Genomic DNA, 16,795 nt, shown 5'->3' with positions numbered 1-16,795 from the left:
TTATTTGCTTTTAAGTGAATAATAACAATCTGTCTCTATTCCAGGAACCTAGAGTGTGTGCATTCAGGATAATATTAGTAAACACACAGAGAGAGGAAGAAATAGTCAATATGTTAATGTATCTTGGACACATCAATGAATTGGAAGTAGCAGTTTTTAGGAGGTCATTGAGGAAGGACAAGGGGACTACAGATTTAAAATGGTGTAAAAGATAAGAAATTGGATCAAAGTTGCATTAAGAAAAAAGTTGTGCTGATCAAGAACTGATAGATGGGGAGAAATAGAAACAAAGGAGTAAGGGCTCAACTCCTCGAGAATGTACATCCTCAGGGTCAGAGTCTAATCCAGAAACTAGGAAATTAAAATAGGAGTGCATTTCCCCCTGAACCTCATTCATGCCAACAAATATTGTGCTGCTACACTTGCCAAGTATTATGCTAGATTCTGAGGATATAGCAAAAACAAAACAAAAATATACAAATGTCCTGCCCTCAAGGAGCATACATTCCAATGGGGGAGGGGAGACAGATAAACAACAATATGTGTCAGGTGGAGATAAATGTAATGAGAAAAAATAAAACAGGATAAAGGATCTAGAAAATGGTAGGAGGGGTTGGACAGGTACAGTTAAAAGATAAACTGAAGTATATTACAATTTTAAGGTTTATTTGAGCAAAAATATATTCAAATTGGGCAGCATCCAATGTCTAAGGGTGGCTAGAAGTACTCCACTAACAGGAGTTAGGAGCAAGACTTTTATAGAGAAGACATAGGAGCAAAGCAAGGAAATTATTTGGCTATAGTTGCCTTAAGTTTGGGGCAGCCTCATTGGCTGCTCATGACTGGTTGTCCTAAGGTTTTAATTTCTTAACTTTGGAGACACTTACAGGCTTAGTATCTGGTTTTCTTACATAGGCTGCTAAGATATAAGAACCACCTCAGCTTAAGGAATGATGGGTACAAAGTTTCAGTTTGGTAAGACGAAAAATGTTCTGGAAATGGAGGTGGTGATGGTTACACAACAAGGTGGATGTACTTAATTCCACCAAACCATTCACTTAAATATGGTTAAGGTGGTAAGTTTTGTTACATAAATTTTACCACAGTCTTTAAAAATTACCTTTAAATGTTACTTTACACATATTCAAGTATACCTACAGGATAAATTCCAAGTTGAATTGCCAGGTCAAAGGCATGTGAGTTTGAATTTTGCTAGCTATTGCCAAACTGTCCCTTAAATGAGTTATACGAATGAACACTATATTGAGCGATATAGGAAAGATGTTTCGTTTCTCACTAAACCCATTCCAATCAGGTCACAACTGGAGTCACACTGGTCACTCCAATGATATTGTACTTACCAAGAACACAATGACCTGTATGCTGCCTCATTCAGTAGTCAGTTTTGAGACTTTCTACTCTCTCAGGTGCACTGTAAATACTTTCTTCACTTCTGGCCTACCGGCTCTCACTACTGCTTCTTAGACAGCTTTGCTAGATCTACACCGTCCTATCCATAATATATTACATGGCTTATTACCTCAAATTTCTTTATTCTCAGTCATTTCCTAAAGGGTCTCATCCAGTTCTGTGGTTTTAATACTACAATGCTGATGAGATAGTTACTGTACATATGGTAAAAAATGGAATGTATTGGGCAGCCCAGGTGGCTCAGCAGTTTAGCGCTGCCTTCGGCCCACAGCGTGGTCCTGGAGACCCGGGATCAAGTCCCACATCAGGTTCCCTGCATGGAACTTGCTTCTCCCTTAGCCTATGCCTATGCCTATGCCTATGCCTCTGCCTCTCTCTCTCCCTCTCTCCCTCTTTCTCTCTCTCATGAATAAATAAAATATATTTTTTTAAAAAATGGAATGTATGTAGTATTGACCTGTTTCTTCCATGCCAGATTCATCTATCCAGCCTCCTACTTGACATTTCTTCTTAGATGTCTAATAAGCATCTCAAAGATGAAGGACTGGTAATTAATTATTCCCCACCCCAACCAGCTCCTCCTCCAGAGTCCTCCACATCATTAAATAGCAACTTCAGTCACCCAGTAACTTGGGACGAAATCCTTAGGCTCTAAATCTTAGACTCTTGACTTCTCTCTTTGTCTTAAACCCCTCATCCTATGCAACTGCAAAATCTCAAAAAACATACATCTCACCACCGTCACTGAAGTACTCTTGGTGCAAGCCACCACTATTCCTCTACTGCATTGTTGGCAATGGTCTCATAACTGACGTCCTAGCTTGTGCTTTTGACTCCTACAGTATGCTCTCTACTCAGTAGCTAGGCAAATATTTTAAAAATATACATGAGATTATACCACTCCATTGGTTCAAACCATTTGGTTCCTCAGACTATGTCTACCTACCAATACCTTTTTGACCTTATTTCCCTACACTTTCTCCTAAACTCATTGTATTTTAATGACACTGGGCTTTGTGCTATTCCTCAAACACCCCAAGCTCTTTTCCACTTAATGACTTTTGTACTTGTTCCTTCTGCCTTTTTTCCTCAGCACTTTTATATGGCTAATATCATATTATTTATTTTTAATTTTCATATTTTAAGTTTTCTCCACTAGAGTGTAAACCCATGAGGATAGGAATATTATTTGTTTATTGCTATATCCCCAGTACCTAGAACAACACCTGGAATGGAATTGATACACAATAAAAACGTGTTCGGTGAAATAAAATATGCATGTCTTAAATGTTTTCCGCCATGTGTTTGACTCTCCTCTATCTCCACCACCAGTTTTCATTTGTTATTTTTTTTATAGACTAGGACAACACTTATATTTATCATGGTCTCCTTTAGCATGAAACACAAGGCTCTGTACTTGTTTCATCTGTTGAACATATGAAATAGGGATTTGGAGAGATAAGGAGATGTCAAAAGGATGAAGGGGCTATTTCTTTTAGCCTTACAGTCTTATGATATCTTCCAAAAATATTTGAATTATAAAAAGCTATTCAGAATAGTTACTATAGCTAATACTATAGTATTATAGTATAGGAGCTATTCTATAGCTATAGTAGAATAGTGCCAGCCTAGAGGCACTTATCTGAGTATCACTGTAAATAGTACATGGACATGTAGGTTCCTCAGTGAGAATCAGACCTCTTTCTACCTTCAATGCTTTTGGGAAGAATTCCTTCCAAGAATGAGGGAATCAGGGCCATGTAATCCTCTAACAGAAAGCTCTTCCAAGTATCACTGGGTCTTAATAGAGGAATGATCAGCAGCCCCAGATGATCTCTCCCTCTCCCCACTATTTCTCAGGCATCCAGTCTAGAGCACCCGCTTCCCCCTTTATGTGCCTTCTGGTCCCATCTCACCAAGCTTTTCTCTGTAATAACCCAGGGAGTATAACTGGATCTATTGCATTAAAATTCAGAGAGAGAAACTAAAGATCCTTCATAGATTTTTTAGGAAGATGGAAAAAAAAAATCACCCCTCTCCAACTGATTTAGTGATCGGCTAAAAAAGAACTGTTAAGCAACAAAGATTTGCTACATTCTATTTCTAAACCAGTATGCTCGCATTCCCAGGTATCTACATTTCAGGTAATTGTGAAGAAAAGATAGATCCAATCATCTTTCTTGTTTTTCTTCCAGGATTTCCATATGAAGCCAAGCCCTGCCTTTGTGAATGCTATAGACTATACTAGGTTATAGATGTAATTTGAAGAACCAATGCCCCAAATGTTGAAATGCAGAGGTTAAATTGTCACAGTAGGATAGGGTAGGAAGCAGGTTGGGGCACCAAAATCAATGGTTAATTAATGGAGCTGAAGTTAAATAAGGACTTTGGAGCTGTGATGAGTGTCCAGGTCAAATAAAGCTCTAAGTTCAAGTTCTGCTCTTCCCTTGATAACATGAAGTCTACGACCTCCAAGGCTTAGAGTGGAGAGGTGGATCAAGTATTCTTGACTCTGTCCCAAATGGCCAATTTGGGTCAAGAGAGTGGTGAGAGGGGGATCCCTGGGTGGCGCAGCGGTTCGGCGCCTGCCTTTGGCCCAGGGCGCGATCCTGGAGACTCGGGATCGAGTCCCGCGTCGGGCTCCCGGTGCATGGAGTCTGCTTCTCCCTCTGCCTGTGTCTCTGCCTCTCTCTCTCACTCTCTGTGTGACTATCATAAATAAATAAAAATTAAAAAAAAAAAAAGAGAGTGGTGAGAGGGCACAGTCTTCCACAGTGGCTATTGTGGAGGAGAGATCTCTTAGATCAGTTCGGCCTTCTTGTTTTTCCTAAAAGCAACAAATGCTAAGATACTAAATTAATTGAGGATTCCTGGGGGTGTGGTAATGCTAAAAATGAAGGATTCAGGAGATAAATGCAGGCTGGAAGTGCAAACAAAAGAAGCAAATACTTTACAGAACACTTCAAAAGAATACATGTCAAGGATGTGCCAAAAAAAATGTTATTTCCCAGACACAGACTTTTAGAGTTGAAAAAGTAAGTTCACATCCTCTGTATTGGCCAAATTATTTTTTTATCTCTCAGCTCCCATTTTTTGGGGGGAACTACATCTCTCATGTACATGGCTCCTGAGAGAGCAACCTATTTAAATAGCTTGACTCTATACCCTGGTCTGAGAATGGGCCATCAAGGAAAGCTGTAAGATGTGAAACTAGGTTTCTTTCTGTGAAATACAGAATGAAGTAATTGAAAAAAGACTGATACTATATGTATTCCCATTTTGCAAGTGATGAAAATGAGGCTTCCAGGAGTTAGAGAAGTTTTTTTGCAAGACACACGGTTAGTAGGAATTGACCCATGAATTCTAATCCCAACTTATTTCCCTCTAGGACAAATCCTGGTTGCAGTGAATGCTCACTAAATGCAGGACGGAAAAATGGTTTGAAAACAGATTGTGTCAGGTTTTGAATAGTATGCTTAGGAGTTTATACTTTAAATTATGGAGAATATTTCCCCATTCTCCATAATAGATTCTGAGGTGGAAAGTGAAATGTTTTCAAGTTGTTCTCTAGAAAAATTTATCCAACAAACCAGAGAACATTCTAATGGTGCTTCCTCCCTCGGGGAATCCATAGGCATCCTATTCTATTAATAAATTCCTTTTTTAGGGGCAGCCTGGGTGGCTCAGCGGTTTGGTGCTGCCTTTGGCCCAGGGCGTGATCCTGGGGGCCCCGGGATCGAGTCCCACGTAGGGCTCCCTGCATGGAGCCTGCTTCTCCCTCTGCCTGTGTCTCTCTAGAATAAATAAATAAAATCTTTTTTTTAAATTCATTTTTTAACATAAGATGGCAAAGTCACACTTCTGTCACTTGCAACTGAAAAAGTCCTGTTAATAAATTTCAGTTTTCTAAATAAATAAATAAATAAATAAATTTCAGTTTTCAGATGAAGAAACTTGAAACTGGACAGTTTGAAGGAATCACAGTGTTCCTGTGTCAGTGTCGGCACTAGAATGCCCACCTCTCCATTCCCAGTCCTAAACCACTTTACTCTGGTAAATTAGACCCTTTACTTTTTCACTGCATGATTTGGCTTGAAGAAAAGATGAGCAAATCTATTCTTTTTCATGGTTATTTAAGGTGATTTTATGTAAATTAAATGCAACTGAAACATGGATGTGGAAAACCAGTACTCAGATGACAGATGCACTTATTAAATGTCTCTTTAGATTGTCCCATACTCCAGGCTCAGCCTTGAGAAGGCTCTTCCAACTCTGCAGTCTATGATTTCGAGTTGGAGACACAGCATGTGCACATAAATAGTAGGAAACATGGTGACATGTGTTCCCTGGTAAGTCTGCTGCACCAAGTGGAGGGGAGACAGAACCAAGCATTCATAACACTAAATTTGAATGTCTCAGACCTAGCTTTATGAGAAATGGAGGACTTGAATTTAAAACGATTGTCAAAATAAATAAATAAATAAAATGCCTTCCTTTATGGAAATCTGTTTAAACGTTGTTTGTTTTTTAAATTTTTATTTATTCATTTGAGAGAGAGAGTAAGTGTGAGAGGCAGGAGCAGAGGAGAGGAGCAGAGGGAGAGGGAGAAGCAGAGTCCTCACTGAGCAGGGAGCCCGATGTGGGGGCTCCTGGGACTGCAGGATATTGACCTGAGTGGAAGGCAGACATTTACCCGATGGAGCCACCCAGGCACCCCTGTTTAAAAGTCTTCAAAAACTTTTAAAAAAATATTTTATTTTTAAGTAATCTCTACACCCAATGTGGGGCTCAAATTTACAACCCAGAGCCATCCAAGTGCTCTCGTTTTAACTTTGAACAAGCTTTTCTCCCTCAAAAGAACTTACTCCTGACTACCACTAAGTTTGGAGTCATCTTTAACTCTTGCCCATGTAGTCCACAGCCCCTCTAGATTCTAGATTCTGCATCCTGTTAATCCGTACTATCCACATCCATCATTTTTCTTCACTCCAACCTTAATACAGTGTTTTGTTTGCACTCACCTGTATAATTGTAGGGCCTATTAACTTACTCACTTGTTGCCATCATCATCTACTACCATCTAATTATGTCATTCCTCACTGCTTGCAGAGCTGGCCTCAAGCTCCTCCACAGCATCAAGGCTAAGTAAAATCTGGCTAACACATGTTATCCTTAATGCTCCAATTGCCCATAAGCCTCAGCTAAATCAGCTATTAATGCTCAACAATTATCAGCTGTTATTATTTGTTGTTAATCAGATTGTCCTGCTTGTTTCTATTCCCCATGTGTTAATGTGACCTCCTTTTGGGCATGAAAATTTCCTTGATTCCACTCGCTCCCTGCTATGAAGTGATCAATCTCCCCCCTCATATCTCCAGGGTTTTTATCACAACTTGAAGGAAACTCCACAGTTTGCCATGTATTACTATTATATTTGCACATGTCACAACTTTCTAGAATTTGTTCTCCCTGAGAGTAAAATAAAAATGGCTATTCTTTATTGTATGTCCACCTTCACTTTGCATATAAATATTTGTTTGCATTGAATTTGGGACTAAGCTACTGATGACGACATGGACTCATTAACATCTTTTATCTAACTCAAACTGAATGTTTAGAAAAGGCAGAATTTTACTGAAATAGGAAAAAATAATGTGTATAATTTCAAATATACACAAGTTCAATAATACTAATTTTCTTGACACTATTATTTTTTGTTAGGAAACATTATCTTTCACGCTATCAAGTGATCACAAAGGGCACTAAACCTACTACAAAATTCACAAAATTCTTTCATAGGACTGATTACTGATTTCATTTCGTTTATAATGAAATTCAGAGACTTCTGCTAGTGCTTTAGAAATTTAAAATGTTGGGGTGGTTGGGTGTCTCAGTCGTTTAAGCGTCTGCCTTCTGCCTAGGTCATGATCTGGGAGTCCCAAGATGAGCTCTGCATAGGGCTCCCTGCTCAGTGGGGAGTCTGCTTCTCTCCCTCCCCTGTTCCTGTTCATGCTTGCTGTCTCAATCACTCTCTCTAAAATAAATAAATAAAATCTTAAAAAAATATAAAAGTTTAAAAATTTAAAATTCTCAGAATGAGTCTCACTTTGGAGGTTGCCTATCTCTATATTCTAATGTGTCACTTTGTAAGACCTTTTTTTTAAAAAAAGATTTTATTTATTTATTTAAAGATTTTATTTACTTATTCGTGATAGAGAGAAAGAGAGAGGCAGAGACACAGGCAGAGGGAGAAGCAGGCTCCATGCAGGGAGCCCGACGTGGTACTTCATCCTGGGTCTCCAGGATCAGACCCTGGGCTGAAGGCGGCGCTAAACCGCTGAGCCACTGGGGCTGCCCTAAGATTTTATTTATTTATTCATGAGAGACACACAGAGAGAGGAAGGCTCCCCGTGGGGAGCCTGATGTGGAACTCGAACCTGGGATCCTGGGATCACGACCTGAGCCAAAGGCAGCCGCTCAACCTTTGAGCAACCCAGGCGCCCCCTAGGACTACTTTTAATATAAGCGTAAACCATGAAATTTTTGCAACAGTAATTAAGATTTTAAACATCAAAATTATTTTAGTAAGCCAAAAGCCTCTACTTTACACAATCACTATTTATGAGATTTATGGAAATCCCATGATTTACATCTCTCCCAAAGTGAATACATTTAATTTAATTTTAATCCTAAATTTCATGTAGGCTTGCAATAATCTACTCCCGAGAAAGTAGATTGCAATTTGTACTTTGCAATTTGTATCTGCAAACATTGGCTGCTGTTGGCATGTACTTACTATGGTTGATACGTGGGGAAGAGAATTGGTATCTATAGTACTTTGAATTCATAGAGTTAGGTATGGATTTTTTTTAATGTATATGTCCTCAATATTTGTAGTGTGTTATCTCAGGACTCAAAAAAATTATTTTACTACAGTTAGGTTTTTCCAGGACTAATTCTCTCCCATATGTTAAGCATGAATGTTGTCTGGAAAGGAGAACATCTTCCACCCTATTCCTATATTATTTCATTTTAGTCTTATAGAAGAAGACTCATGCTTTACTAGAATAAATACTATCTTTGTGTGTCATAAAAGATATTAGAATGTCGGGACACCTGGTGGCTCAGTGGTTGAGCATCTGCCTTCAGCTCAGGGTGTAATCCCGGGGTCCTAGGATCAAGTCCTACATCAGGCCCCCTGCAGGGAGCCTACTTCTCCCTCTGCCTGTGTCTCTGCCTCTCTCTGTGTCTTTCATGAATAAATAAATAAAATCTTTTTAAAAAAAGATACTAGAATATCTTTCTGTCTCAGGGGTGATACATTTTCTGAGAGTACTATAGCACAAATATCTCCAATTTATTAGGTCATCTTTTATTTATTGCTTTAAAAAGCATTCTTTTAAGCAAGCTCTATGCGCGATATGGAGCTTGAACTCAAGCTCTGAGGTCTAGAGTCTGATGCTCTAGTGACAGAGCCAGCCAGGTATCCCTACTGGATTGTATTTTTTTTTTTTTGAGATTTTATTTATTTATTCATGAGAGACACACAGATAGAGGCAGAGACACAGACTGAGGGAGGAGCAGGCTCCATGCAGGCAGCCCGACATGGGACTTGATCCCAGGTCTCCAGGATCAGGCCCTGGGCTGAAGGCAGTGCTAAACCGTGGAGCCACCCAGGCTGCCCAAGAAATTCTTTATAATATATGTGCTTTATGATTATTCTTTCCCATGGATAATCTGAGCACCAGCACGATGCTCAAACTCACCACCCTGAGATCAAGATCTAAGCTGAGATCAAAAGACAGAGACTTAACTGACCAATCACCCAGGCGCCCCTCCCATGGATAATTTGCCTGTTCATTTTCATAATGGTATCTTTTGATGAGCATGAGTTTTTAACATTGGAAACTAACATCAAATGTCTGCTTTTATATTTTTTTGCTCTCAGTCACCTGTATAAGAAATCTTTGCCTTCTCCTAGACCATGAAAGTAGTCTCCTGTATTTTCTTCTTAAACCTTTATAGTTTTAGCTCTTATGTGCAGATTTATGATCTTTCCCAGATTAATTTGTGTGATGTGACATAGAGATTGGGATTCTTTTCTTTTTTCTCCAAATGAGTATCAAAGTATTCTAATCTCCCTCTGCCCCTCCCACTCATGCTCTCTCTCTCAAAAAAAATCTTAAAAAAATTGTCAAAAATGTCTAAGATATACATATTTATTTATGCATACACACAATGGAATATTACTCAGCCATAAAAATGAACAAAATCTTGTCATTTATGACAACATAGATGACCTAGAGAGTTTTATGCTAAGTGAAATAAGATAAAGAAAATGCCATGTGATTTCATTTATATGTGGAATCCATGAAAACAAAACAAATGAACAAACCTAAATTTAGAACAGACTCATAAAAACAAAGAACTAACTGGTGGTTGCCAGAGGGGAGGGCAGAGGAAGAGATGGGTAAAATAGGAAAAAGGGATTAAGGGTTACAAACTTTTGGTTGTAAAATAAGTCACAAGGATAAAAAGTACAGCATAAAGAATATAGTCAATAATATTATAATAAGGTTATATGGCGACAGATGGTAACTATACATACCGTGGCAAGCATCAGGTAACATATAGATTTGTCAAATCACTATGTTGTATACCTGAAACTAATGTAAAAGATACCTGGGTGGCTCGGTTGGTTGACCATCTGACTTTGGTTCTGGTTGTGATCTCCGGGTCCTGGGATTGAGACCATGTCCCCTCATACTCAGCGGGGGAGTCTGTTTATCTCCTCCCACCCCCGCTTGTCCTCTCACTCTCTTGCAAATAAAGTCTTTTTAAAAAAGATATGACTAAGACAGTTGAGAAAATGTGAACATCATCTGGATATTTGACAATATCAATTTGCAAACATTTTATACATAACTATAGTAGTATAATTATTTTGGGGAGTCCTTTATCTTTTGAAGATACATGAGGAATGTTTACAGATAAAATGCTACAATGCCTGCAATTTACATTGAAGTAATCCAGTGTAACCCCGTGCTGTCCTGAGACTGAACCAGATTCTCCCTTGGACCTAACCATGAGGCTCATCCTGTCGCTCCCGGTTTTGGCGGTGGTTCTGTGGATGGTTTTGGAAGGCCCAGCCTTGGCCCAGGTGGCCTCACAAATAACCAGAACTTTGGAGTGCATCCCAGATAAGCTGAAGGAGTTTGGTAACACCTGGAGGACAAGGCATGGGAGGCCATTGAGAGCATCAAGCTGAGTGACATTCCTGCGAAGATCAGGAACTGGTTTATGGAGACTTACAATAAAGTGAAAGAATGGCTTAAAACTAACTACCTTCTCTTGAGTACCAGAAGAGCTGCCCCCTCCTCTGTGGCTGTGCCCCAGGAGGAGGCTCCAAAATTTCCTATACCCTGGCTCCTGTGCTGAGAACTTAATAATGCCCCCATGTTCACCTCCATCCCCTAATAAAAATCACATAGAAGGGGGAAAAAAAGTAATCCAGCATGAGGGTGGAGTGTCAATGGGAATATTGACAAAACAAGATTGATTGGATGATGAATATATAGGATTTTATTTTGCTATTTTCCTTACTTTAAGTAAAAGAAAAAATCCTTAATAAAACTTTTAAAATCCTCTACCCTTGGAAAAAGATTAAATAAGGATCCTCATAAAAGTATAGGGAGGTTGAATATTTTGGGGGAAACCACAAATACTTTATATATTAATGCTTTACATATTTATCAGTTTCTTGTTTAACATTATTTACTATGTTTATTTTCACAGTGTTGAATAAGAAATGAATTCATAGGATAAAGAAGATGTGGTTTATGTATACAATGGAATATTACTCAGCAATTAGAAACGACAAATACCCACCATTTGCTTCAACGTGGATGGAACTGGAGGGTATTATGCTGAGTGAAATAAGTCAATCGGAGAAGGACAAACAGTGTATGTTCTCATTCATTTGGGGAATATAAATAATAGTGAAAGGGAATATAAGGGAAGGGAGAAGAAATGTGTGGGAAATATCAGGAAGGGAGACAGAACATAAAGACTCCTAACTCTGGGAAACGAACTAGGGGTGGTGGAAGGGGAGGAGGGCGGGTGTTGGAGGGGAATGGGTGACGGGCACTGAGGTGGACACTTGACGGGATGAGCACTGGGTGTTTTTCTGTATGTTGGTAAATTGAACACCAATAAAAATTAATTAAAAAAAAAAGAAATGAATTCATAGAGGTGAAAACTAGGAAGAGTTGCAGAGGTATAAAGTGATAAGTCTCACTGCCATTGCTGGCCTTTGTCACTTAATTTTCTATCCCCAGAGCCCCCTCCCGCCTTGCCCTTCCTGGGATCAATGCTGTCCTTTTCTCATATACACCATTTGTAATGGCTGCAAAACATTGCATTATGTAGACATACTGCAATTTGTTGGACAATTTTCTTATTGTTGAACATTGAAGCAGTTCTCATTTATTTACGAAGCTTCCCATGCTTTAGATCTTACATTATTGATTATTCCTCATTATTGACCAAATGTTTGTGTTCCTCCAAAAGTCATATATTGAAATCCTAACCCCTAAAGTGATGGCACAAGGAAGTGGGGTCTTTGGGAGGTGATTAAGTCATATGGATGAAGCTTTGTAAATGGGATTAGTGTCCTTAAGAAAGAAGCTTCACAGAGCTCTCTCGCTCTTTCTGCTGTGTGAGGGTACAAGGAAACAGCAGTTTGCAACCTGGAAGAAGGCATCATCAGAATCCCACCATGCTGGTACCCTGATTTGACCTTCCTGTCTCCTGAACTGAGAAACAAATGTTTGTTGTTTAAATCACCCACTCTCTGAGATTTTTGTTATAGCAGCCTGAATGGACTAAGACTTTCCTTTATTTTCTGGATTATTCTATTAGTTTCAAGCAGAGCATTTAAAAACATCTTCAGGGACACCGGGGTGGCTCAGCGGTTTAGTGCCCATCTTCGACCCAGGGCGTGGTCCTGGAGACCCGGAATCAAGTCCCATGTCGGGCTCTCTCCATGGAGCCTGCTTCTCCGTCTGCCTGTGTCTCTGCCTCTCTTTCTGTGTCTCTCATGAATAAATAAATAAATAAAATCTTTTAAAAAACATAAAAAAATCTTCAATTATTTGATTACTTGAAAATACAAAACAGAAAAACCTTCTCTTAACCCCACATCCCACTCCAGCTACCTCTCTCTTACTCTTCACTCCTGCACACCCTGATCCAATACCTCGATATTCTGTTGGAATACACTACCTTTACCGCTCAGATTTATCCAGTTTCCATCGAGCTTTTCAGGAAGATTGCCTCCCCTCTGGGAAGTCAGCCTGCAGGGATCAGTCTTGGATAAGTTAACTCTAGTTTTCTATTTTATACTCTTTTTCTTTTCTACTTTATAGTCTTTTTTAAAAATTTTTATTTATTTATGATAGTCACACAGAGAGAGAGAGAGGCAGAGACACAGGCAGAGGGAGAAGCAGGCTCCATTCACCGGGAGCCCGACGTGGGATTCGATCCCGGGTCTCCAGGATCGCGCCCTGGGCCAAAGGCAGGCGCTAAACCACTGCGCCACCCAGGGATCCCTCTACTTTATACTCTTATATTGGGTTTCAAACACCATCTATACAATGACATCTCCAAGTATTTATCTCTAGCTCAGAATAGCTATGTGTTCACATATCTACCTGATATCCCCACTTCACTACCTCAGAGCTACTTCAGACTCTCATGACATGATCTACTCTTTTTTCTTTTTTAAATTTTTATTTACTTATTCATGAGAGACAGAGAGAAAGAGGCAGAGACACAGGCAGAGGGAGAAGCAGGCTCCATGCAGGGAGCCTGATGTGGGACTCGAACCCAGGAATCCGGGATCACGCCCTCAGCCAAAGGCAGGCGCTCAACCTCTGAGCCACTCGAGAGCGTCCCATGATCTACTCTTCTAAACTTGCTTCTGTCCTTGTGTTTTCTGTTCCAGGCAATGATACTGTCAATTACGCAGTTGCATGATCCACCTTTCTCATATTTTCCATACCAATCCATCATCAGTTATTGATTTTATCAGCAAAATATTTCTCAATCCAGTCTGTTCTCTCTACTTACAGAGTCATTATGCTAGTTCAAAAGACAATCATCTCTCACTTAGACTAACTAGTACCCCTAACCAGTCTTTCCTTATGTACTCTACCATGAATCCAATTCATTCTTCATACTTTGGGAGGAGAGTTTTTATTTTTTCCTTTTGAAGAAGGATCTGATCATATTATTCCCACGAGCTTCTAATTCTTTAATTCCTTTCCACTGCTGGAAACTGTTTCATCTCACAGGGTACTCCCTTTTACTCCTTAGCTTTTAGTGACATAACTGAAAGACTTTCTTTATGTTTCTTAAACATTCCACACACCACAAGATCTTTGCAAATACCTTTCTCTCTATTCAGAATTTTCCTCCTCACCCTTTCTCCTATGTGTAGGTATCTTCTATTCATCTTTTTTTTCCCTATTGATCTTTTGATTCTTAGATTAAAAGTCTGTTTCTTGGGAAAGCCTTTCTAAATGTTCTCAGTCTGTCACAGAATGGTTTTCCTTTCTTTCAGAGCATTTATCTCTATTTATAATGATATATTCATAAGTGTAATTATTTGAAAAATATTATTTAAGATATATAGTATAGTGCTTGGATCATGGGAGGTACTCGAAACATACTTCTGAATGAACAAATTAATATATTTATTTTGGGGCAGCCCTGGTGGCTCAGAGGTTTAGTGCCACCTTCAGTCCACGGTGTGATCCTGGAGACCCAGGATTGAGTCCCACGTTGGGCTCCCTGCATGGAGCCTGCTTCTCCCTCTGCCTGTGTCTGTGCCTCTCTCTCTCTTTGTGTGTCTCTCATGAATAAATAAATAAAATCTTTAAAAATATATATATTTTTAATTAAAAAATTTTAAAGAGTTTATTTATTTGAGAGAGAGAGAGACAGCATGAGCAGGAGGAGGGACAGAGGGAGAGCAAGAGGGAGACAAGCAGACTCTGCTGAGCCCAATGCAGGGCTCGATTCCAGGACCCTGAGATCATGACCTGAGCCAAAGGCAGATGCTTAACTAACTGAGTCACCCAGGCACCGCAGAATATATTTACTTTTAAATCCTTGTCTTTATTTTAGATGATTTCTTTGGGCTATCTTCCCAAAGGTGAAATGAATGGATTAAAATGTGCACAATTTTTTTTAATGGCTTAAAACAACATTTATCATCTCGGCTTCTCTAGGTCAGGAGTCAGGGTAGAGCTTAGATGAGTCCTCTGCTTCAGAGTCTTTCACAAAGCTGCAAGGTGTCAACCAGGGCTGTGGTCATCTGAAAGCTTGACTGGAGGAGATCTGCTTCTGAGCTCACTCATGTCATTGCTGGCAGGATTCAGTGCCTCACTGGCTCAAGGCTGGCCTCAGTTCCTTACCACACAGGCCTCTTCACAGGGCCAAAAGGTGCACAACCATTTCTACATGGCCTTTAATAGATGGACAATTAGATGTATTCATAAATGATGAAACATTCTCCCCAAAAGAGCCCATTAATGAATCAAAGATAATCTAGGAAAAGTCTTAAGTGGCAATTCTAATAATCTTTTTCTTTGGCCTCCTGTTATATCTGTGCTTTTATTTGACTTAAATCTCTGGAGAGTTTGTCAAATCCACACATGATATAGATGACAGGATACTGAACACCTGAGTGGTAGTAGATGCAGGATCCAGAAAGGTTTTTGCAGGTATAATAATGGCTTCAATATTCTGAAGTAGTGAAATCCCATTTGGCAAGTGGGGGATCCTAAACCTTTTTTTTGAAAGATTTTTCACTTATTCATTTTAGAGCAAAAGAGAGCGAGCGAGCACACACATGAGCAGTGGGGAGGTCCACAGGGAGAGGGAGAAGCGGACTCAGATCCTGAATTTTAATTTAAGAATTCTATTTCTTGTAGGGGCACCAGGTGGCTCAGTTGGTTAAGCATCTCCCTTTGGCTCAGGTCATGATCCCAGAGTTCTGGAATCAAGCCCTCCATCAGTTCTCCTTGCTTGACAAGCAGTGTGCTTCTCCCTCTTCTTCTGACCCTCCCCCCTGCTCATGCTCTCTCTCTCTCTCTCTCTCTCTCTCTCTCAAACAGATAAAATCTTTAAAAATAAAGATTCAGTTTCTTGTATACTGAATGAGAGAGTATGGTTTAATGAAACCTGTCGCTGCTTCTTGTGGCTCAGCTCCAGAGTTTATGTTTTCTAGTTCCTATGTCCCCTGCATCCCTTGACCGCCACCGCCCACCCCAACCTTGCTTCGTTTTCCTTTGATCCTGCCTCTGTCCACTTCATTCCTTGGGGTTCCCACTATACCCTTTTTTTGTTTGTTTGTTTTATCAGTGGGTTTTATTTCCTGGAACTGAAATGGTTCAGTTCTCAACTTCCAAAGCTACAGTCAACAATTTTTCATCAGAGCTCATGGGAGAGGGGCAGGAGTGAAGGAGACAACAGGGGAAAGGCACGTGTTACATTTCAGGTCCCGTGACAATGCTGAGGGGGCCAGGGTGTGGAAGGTGGATGGGAAATGGCACTGCCCGGGAACACCAAAACCTTAACTACAAAAAGAAGTTATTAAATCCCTAACACCCCGGCTTCTCTCATGGTATCATTAGTTGTCTCCTGCCTGATACTGTTTGGAAGACAAGCACTACTGCCCTTTGTGTTTTTCTATGTAACTCATATACTTTTAAAGAATGTGTTGGGGACCCCTGGGTGGCTTATTGGTTTGGCGCCTGCCTTCGGCCCAGGGCATGATCCTGGAGTCTCTGGATCGAGTCCCACGTCAGGCTCCCTGCATGGAGCCTGCTTCTCCCTCTGCCTGTGTTTCTGCCTCTCTCTGTGTCTCTCATGAATAAATAAAATCTTAAAGTAAATAAATAAATAAAAGAATGTGTATTCTATGTTAGGGGGGTGAAGCTTTCACACATGCCCTTGATGAGGCTTGTATTTCGATGTTCTGAATCTTGTATCTCCTTACGTATCTTTTCCTTCCATCTCTATCAGTTTCAGAGAGAAGGGTATTAAACATCTACTGTTTGGGGAGTCTGCTTACAATCCTCTCTCCTCCTCTTGCTGTCCCCCATCCCAAATAAATGAATAAATAAATCTTTTTAATTTAACTTAATTTTTAAAAGAGGGTGCTTGAGTGAGTGTCTGACTCCTGATTTTTGGCTCAGGTCATGATCTCAGGGTCATGGGATGGAGTCCCGTGTCAGGCTCTGCGCTTGGCAGGGAGTCCGCTTGAGATTCTCTCTCTCTCTCTCTCTCTCTCCCTCTG

At 40.0% G+C, this 16,795-nt stretch overlaps 1 long non-coding RNA gene and 1 pseudogene across 1 annotated transcript in view; both read left to right on the top strand.

Moving 5' to 3' along the window:
* The window catches only part of LOC140597729 (uncharacterized), a 48,805-nt gene extending 37,457 nt beyond the window's left edge, over positions 1-11,348 (top strand). The window contains exon 4 of the long non-coding RNA XR_011999618.1: positions 11,227-11,348. This is a non-coding gene — a long non-coding RNA (uncharacterized lncRNA). The remainder of the gene's footprint in view (positions 1-11,226) is intronic.
* Positions 10,515-10,869, top strand: LOC112925111 (apolipoprotein C-I-like; annotated as a pseudogene).
* Positions 11,349-16,795: the final 5,447 nt, after the last annotated feature.

Source organism: Vulpes vulpes, chromosome 1, assembly GCF_048418805.1.
Source record: "Vulpes vulpes isolate BD-2025 chromosome 1, VulVul3, whole genome shotgun sequence".
NCBI lineage: Eukaryota > Metazoa > Chordata > Mammalia > Carnivora > Canidae > Vulpes > Vulpes vulpes.
The sequence above is the reverse complement of the archived record's forward strand: the minus strand, read 5'-3'. Positions and strand labels throughout refer to the sequence as shown.